General features: G+C 33.7%; 2 non-coding genes across 2 annotated transcripts; both read right to left on the bottom strand.

The window, feature by feature from the left end:
- Positions 1 to 2693: 2693 nt before the first annotated feature.
- LOC149167689 (small nucleolar RNA snoR135) lies at positions 2694 to 2823 on the bottom strand. Its single transcript, XR_016261050.1, has one exon. It is a non-coding gene; the product is annotated as a small nucleolar RNA snoR135 (small nucleolar RNA).
- Positions 2824 to 3138: 315 nt separating this feature from the next.
- On the bottom strand, positions 3139 to 3270 carry LOC149167688 (small nucleolar RNA snoR135). The gene has a single exon (XR_016261049.1). It is a non-coding gene; the product is annotated as a small nucleolar RNA snoR135 (small nucleolar RNA).
- Between the last annotated feature and the right edge of the window lie 4456 nt (positions 3271 to 7726).

The raw sequence follows: 7726 nt of genomic DNA, 5'->3' as shown, positions 1-7726 counted from the left end.
AGGTTTATTAAATTGGAATTGTTGATTTTTTCTAGAAGAGATGTTGGTCCAAGCCTAACCAATGAGCAATTTGAGTTGGCTAAAGGCTTTCTAATTGTTTTTTATTATGGTAAAATTATATTGATAATTCATTGGTTTTACTTTCAAAAGCTTGAAGGAATTTGAAGAGCAGGTATAGAATTGCTTTGTGGGATTTGATCCCAGAATCATTGATTTGTAAATACATACTCAATGAAATGTTAATTGGTTGAAACCCTGCACAAATGTTTGATATAAGCAAATAAGCCGAAAAGGTTGAAAGGCGTAATTGGTTTGTGGAAAACCTTGTTTTCTTAGACTAGATCATTGTGCAATTACTTTTCTTTAGATGTTTTGTTTATATCTATATTACAAGGAACACATTGAATGTCTTATTTCATTTTAGAGTAAGTTAATTACCAAAAATCAAGAGGTTAAGTTAATTACCCAAAATCAAGAAACCTCTATAGATGGCCAAGCATATACGAAGCTTGCTAGTGACCAAGGCGATAACCACCATGACTATCCCCTACCAATATATTTCATTGAAAACCATAATTGTATATTACATTTAGAAAGTCAAAACATAATATTAGAAAACATGTTGATATATTGCTATTAAAAAGTTAATTCCATTAGAAACCATGATATTATCGGATGCCTCGGATCCATCAAGACTGAGAACTGTATTCCACAGCCTCCAACCCACAAAGTTGACAGCTGAGTCAACAGTCCCAACGAATGGGGCAAAGATTTCAATTCTGGGCAATCACAAACCCACAACTTCTTCAAGCTGCTCAGGTGACCTAGAGAACAGGGCAGCATTTCCAACAAAGCATTTCCCAAAGAAAATTCTTCCAAACTGCTTAGGTTTCCAATATCCCCAGGCAATTCTTTTAAATTTGTCTCTGACAGGATTAATATTTCCAGGGACAGTTGATGTGCAACTTGGCGAGGCAACACTTCCACGCTCTTGCAGTCCGAAAGGTTTAGATATTCAAGCGTCATGATATTTGCAAATGTTTCCTCCAACAAGGTCAAATCGGAGCAATATTACAAATTCAGATATTTAAGTCGAATTAAATTCCCGAAGGAATTTGGAAGCTCATGCAAACTCCAGCAACGAGAGAGATTGAGGTGCTCGAGATTTGTTAAGAACCCAAAAGAATCAAGCAGCGACTTCATATTTGGGCATCTTAGGTACAGGTATTGCAGTGAGGACAAATGACAAAATTCCTCTGGTAAAGTTTTGAGATGAATCAAATCTGACATACAAGTCACCACAATCTTTTCGATATGCTTCATCCGTCCAATGGACTTTGGGATCATTGAAAGAGGAGCATAAACATGTAGCTCCCGCAACTCCAGAGGTGCCTGCCACACAATATTCAACTTTCAACAATAAGAAAAATACAGAGATGATAGCCTTTATCTACAAAACCCTTCAAATTCATTCGAGAGCCTGTGTTAGTATAACAATTGCAGCAACAATCTACCATAAATTAGGGCGGCAGAGTAAAAAAAGAGAATAAATACAAAATTGTCTTTAGCCCTAACCTGAGATTCTGCTTGCCATAGTTTTTTCAATTTGGTTCATACCACTTCTAAAACCCTTATATTCTTCATCGGAATCCAGGGAGGCGGGCAAGAGAAGGGACAATTGTTCCAGTGTAGCCATATCGGGTTTGGTGACTCTACCCTCCTCAGTATGCTTTCTAAATGACGATCTTCAGTTGCAACAAGTTGTAACTTCCTGAAACGATATGGTTTAGGGTCGATCAACTTCCTCAGACAGTTTCCCAAAACCTCATCACACCAATTTTTGAACCATGTGACTTCTTCGTCTGATTCTGGTTCCCAGACGTGATAGAAATAACTGAGGACACGAACCATCCTTATTCCCTGCACCTCGGTTATTACCTGCAGATTCTTTACGAACAAACTGTCAAATAGCAAATAAAGAAAATAGAGCAACGAGTTTTTCTCTTTCAAGCAGCAAAAAACTAAAACAGAGCAACAGGTTAATGTTAGAATGATTCAAGTACTTACAAGCGATTGCTGCCACAAATCATCAATGTCGTCGGTCGTGAGCAGAGCTCCTCCGGGCATGCAGAAGGCAAATGAGGCGAGAATGCGGTTAGGGGTAAGGTGGTTACGGCCATAACTAACCCAAGCTGATGAGAAACCCGGAATAATGATGCATGTGGGAAACAGATGTCAAGCGGAAAGAGGAAAATTTGTGCCAGATGTCAAACAACAGAAGATCCAGATGTGAGTCATAGAAGAGCTGAAGATTAAAAAATATTCATACAAGAAAAAGACTCGGCACAACCAGAGTAAACATGGTATGACTATTGGGGAAATGATTGTCAACGAATCGATTGACATTAAAACTCGACTACACATTCTCCCTAAATTGTTTTTGCAGAGCTGCTTCAGCAAATATGCCCATGCAGAGTGCTATGCACGCACAGGACCTGCCTTGAACTATTGATTCAAGCCTCAAAACCCCTAAGTTTGGGCCTAGTTTCGTTTCAAATAAATAGATCTAGTTTCTAGCGCATAGAATAATTAAAAAACATAGACCTTATAGACTGCACATTAGCATATAGCTGAAGATTAAAAAAGGGTTCATCCAAAAAACAGACTCGGCACGGTCAAAGTAGATATCGTATGAATGTTGGGAAAATGATTGTCAACGAATCAATTGACATTAAAATTCGACGGCCCATTCGCCCTAAATTGCTTTCGCAAAGCCCCCCCTTCAGCAAGCACATGCAGAGTGTTGTACACAGGGCATGCCTTGAACTATCAATTCGAACATCAAAACCCCTAAGTTTAGGCCTGGTTTCATTTCAAATTGATAGATCTAGTTTCGAGTGCATGACTGAAATCATGAGTAATAATTTCAAATAGTCATTTAAGAACAACATAGGCCTTATAGAGTATATATTAGCATATAGAAAAGCTGAAGATTAAAAGAATATTCATCCCAAAAAACACAGACTCGGCACAACCAGCGTAAACATGGTAGTATATATTAGCATAGAAAAAGCCTAAGATTAAAAGAATATTCATCCCCAAAATACAGACTCGGCACAATCAGCGTAAACATTGTATGAATGTTGGGAAAATGATTGTCAACGAATCAATTGACATTAAAACTCGACTGCCCATTCGCCCTAAATTGCTTTCGCAAAGCCCCCTTCAGCTAATATGCACATGCATATTGCTATACACAAGGCCTGCCTTGAACTATCCATGTAAAACTCAAAAGCCTAAATTAATACGCATATGATAGATCATAAAATAAAAATTCCAGAAATTCCAGGGAAAATAAAAACCCTTACTCTAAAAATAAATTGAATGTAAAGGTCATTAACTGCCCAACGCCAAATTACAAATCCACAACTTGGCTGCCGATTTAACTCATTTTAGCCTCCCAAATGAAGCAGAGCATCTTCACTACATGATAATAGACCAAGTCTCTTGATTGGGCAAGTAAAAATATTTCTCTAAATATAAATAAATATCACATCGAGATTAGAGAGAACAACCACCGAAACGCAATGACAGGACATCGAAGAGTAACCATAACACGGCCCATGCGATGCCACAGCCAAAATAATTGCCGCCAGTACTGCCAACCAACCCCACAACAAAGCAACATACAAAGCACGAAATAGGAGTGTAAGCACGAAAGGATATATATAGCCCACGTCTAGGGTTCTTATCCCTGGTTCTAACCCTAATTAATACCGCGCCCTCCAAATCTACGATATATTCGCTCACAAACTGTTAAACAACAAATAAAGAAAACAGAGCAACGAGTTTTTCTCTTTCAAGCAGCAAAAAACTAAAACAGAGCAACAAGTTAATGTTAGAATGATTCAAGTACTTACAGGTGATTGCTGCCACAAATCATCAATGTCGTCGGTCGTGAGCAGAGCTCCTCCAAGCACACAGAAGGCAAATGAAGCGAGAATGTGGTTAGGGGTAAGGTGGTTACGACCATAACTAACCCAAGCTGATGAGAAACCCAGAATAATGATGCATGTGGGAAATAGATGTCAAGCGGAAAGAGGAAAATTTGTGCCAGATGTCAAACAGCAGAAGATCCAGATGTCAGTCAGAGAATGAAAGTGTTGACGAAGAAGTTGATGCATAGGAAAGCCTATCGACCTAATTAAACTTTTAATAGGACATCTAAAATCCAAGTTTATCAAAAGAAAGATTTTTCAAAAATAATTATGAATATAATGATATGGTGAAAAATAATAATTATATTCTTTTTATAAAGGACATTGTTACATATTTTAATTGAAAATTAAATAAGTGTAAAATTATTTATTAATAATGGTTAAGATTAAACTTTAAATAAGACATCTAAAATCCAAGTTTATATAAAAAAAATCTTTCAAAAATAATTATGAATATAATGATAATCATCTATCGTGAAAAGGGATAATGTTGAATTTTAATTATAAAATAAAATAAAATATATTATATATTGAATTTAATTTTGCATATAATATAAATTAATAAATAATAAATAATAAAATAATTATAATTAAGAAAATTTTAAAATATTTAAATTAGTTTAATATTTTAATAACAAAATAAAATGCATTCTAACTTAATAATATAAATAAGGTAATAGTTTAAAATAAAAATTAATAAACATGATTAAAAATCCGTTATAATAATTAAAAATAAATAATAAATAAACCTGATTAAAACCCCTAGTAATAATTAAAAATAAATAATAAATTAATTATGGTATTTTCTTTTATTTCTAATTTTTTAAATAAATATAGATTTACTATAATATATACAAATTTACTGTATTTTTAATTTTTGAGTATATATAAATATCAATTTTTTCAACGAAGAAATTGTATTTGAAACAAGTTTTAGGTATAAATAATCCTATTCAAAATTGAACCACATCTTCATAACTAATAACTAATATTGCCCCCTCTCCCTTTCTCTATTTGGCATTTACATCGATAAGCTCGAAGGCTATTTAGAGGAAGTAGGATGTGGCACGATCTTAGTTGGGATAGTCATCATCCTTCTTCTCTATGCTGACGATATTGTTCTTTTGGCAAGGTGCCCATCTAATCTTGATAAGCAACTCAGGCTTCTTAAAGATTTCTGCTCTACCATGGGTATGACTGTTAACACTGACAAAACAAAAGTTATGATTATCAAATCCAAGAAGGACACTTACGCTAATTTTATGTATGACAATAATAACTTGGAGGAAATGTATTCTTACAAGTACCTAGGAATTGATATTCATCACAAGCTCAATTGGAACCATAGCATTGAGAAAAGGATTAATGGGGGGTGGAAAGCTTATTTTGGTCTTGAAAATAATTGTAAAACAACGAACCTTGTAATGTGGGATAAAAAGAAGTTCCTCTTTGAAACTTTAGTCACTCCTGTTATCTTATATGGTTGTGAGGTTTGGGGTTGCAACATCTCCAGAGAATCATGGAGAAAGATTGAGCAAATCCAGAAGCGTTTTATAACTTATAACCTGAAAATTAAAAGTAATACACCCTATCCTATTCTCCTTATAGAAGTAGGTATTTCCCCTATTGAGAGCCTAGCTATGATTAGGTTTCTGCTGTACATGCACAAACTCAATAACATAGACGATCATAGACTTCCTAAGCTAGCTTTAAATTCCAGCCAAAACCACCTAAGGCTCAATCGGGGGTGGCATAAAGACACAAGGGCCTAGTTAAACTATTGGGAGATCAACGAGAATGATGCATTGCAAAACATAAATAACATTAAAGATATTGTTACTTCTAAGTTCAAAGAAAAAATGTGGTGTGAGAAAGATTTAGTGGCTAAAAGAAAATTAAGTTATTATAAGAAGGTCATCAACCCCACCCTAGAAGATCAAAAGTATCTCTCTATTTTAACTAGCTCAAAGAAGAAAATTAATATAGCAAAGATTAGAACGAATTCTCATGAGCTCCATAGTGAAACAGGTCGTCGGGTAGTTCCTAAAACGCCATGGATGGAAAGGATCTGCCATATATGTGAGAATAGGAACATCGAGGATGAAAACCACTTCCTCTTAGAGTGCCCCGTGTACAACCATATTAGATCTCAGTTTCACAATCTTTGTTACAACACTGACCTTCCTAGCCTTTTACAATATCAAAATTATAGTGAGCTCGGGAGACTTCTCTCCAAACTTTTTGAGCATAGGAATAAAATCTTAAATCAAAATAAATAATTTTTTTTTTAGGTCCGATAGACCAACAAATAACATTAAATTACTATAATATATACATATTTACTATATCTTTAATTTTTGAATATATACCAATATCATTATATAATAGATTTTTATTTTCTCCTTTATTTAATAAGTTTAATATTAAATTATTGTATATAAATTTGTTTTTTTAAATGTAATATAAGAGGGATATAAGTTTGTATCTAATTTCTTTTATATTTAAAAACCATAAATAAAAAACCAAAAATATTTAATAAGTTTCGTGTTAAATTATTGTATGGAAATTCGTTTTTTAAATGTAATATAGGTAAGTTTATAAATGAAATTTTAGAAAAAATATTTATATATATTTTTTAATATTAAATTATAAATAAAATAATTTTATATTTACCATAAATTATATAAAAATAAAAAATATTATTTAATATATAAATGTTTTTTTATTAAAGAGTTGTGTAATGTTTAATATGAATTTACATTTGACATTTAAAAAATAATTTAATATATAAGTAAAATATTCGAATATATTTTTTTATATATAAAATAATTTATAATTAAATTATTTTAATGTCTTGTTAATTTTTTTTTGAAGGTATGTAAAATGAAGACTATATAGAGTAATTTTTTAGTTGTTCATGAGTCTTTGAGGTTGCTAAGAATTTGTTTAACTAGAGTATCTTTTAAATAAAAATTTATAAAAAAAGTTGCTTATGCTAGACTTTGACATATATCGACATGAGAAAACAAAAATAATTACTATTGTTGTAGCAAAAAACCAATGAGTCATAACAACTATCGGGCAGAATCTCCAGGTATCCATGCTAGCTGGTCACTACCCTCATTCGAAGAGAAGGAGATGTTGGCTAATCTTCTGTCTAGAATGGTAAGCTTGTGATTTATATTGTCAATTTTTTCCTCCAGCTCTGCTAATCTGATAGAATTCTCGTGCTGAGTCCTCTTGTACCTCCTTATGCTGCCTGCAATGTTCATATGATGTTTAACGTTATACTGGCTTCATGCCATGATTGATGAAGTGATGGGAGTGCATACAATGCACTAAGTATAGTGGAAACCACGACCCCCTTTTATGTGCGATGGCATCATATCAAGGCCGGGGGGGAGGAGGACACCCACTCTTGGGCACCCTCCTTGGGGGAATTTTAATGTTGTGTTACTAAGTTTGTGGGATATGTTTAATTCTTCTGTGCTCAATATGGAGTTGAAGTGTGGCATGTGTGTATGTGCACATTAAGAACCAATGTAGATTTATATCGACTTTAGATCTATCACGCACAAAGAGGGATCTAGTTACTTGAGGTGAAAACATTTTTAAATTGAAAAAAATTGGGGTGTAATGGCTCAAGTGGTGGTGAGGTAGGACTTGTACTCTCCCCACTTAGGGTCAAATCCATAATGACACTTGGCTCGTTGTGATAAGACTGGAAG

Source organism: Pinus tabuliformis, chromosome 5_1 (genome assembly GCF_031772625.1).
Source record: "Pinus tabuliformis cultivar Carrire ecotype Pingquan chromosome 5_1, CPIR1, whole genome shotgun sequence".
Classification (NCBI taxonomy): Eukaryota; Viridiplantae; Streptophyta; class Pinopsida; order Pinales; family Pinaceae; genus Pinus; species Pinus tabuliformis.
Note: the sequence above shows the minus strand (reverse complement) of the source record. Positions and strands in the feature narration are given on the sequence as shown.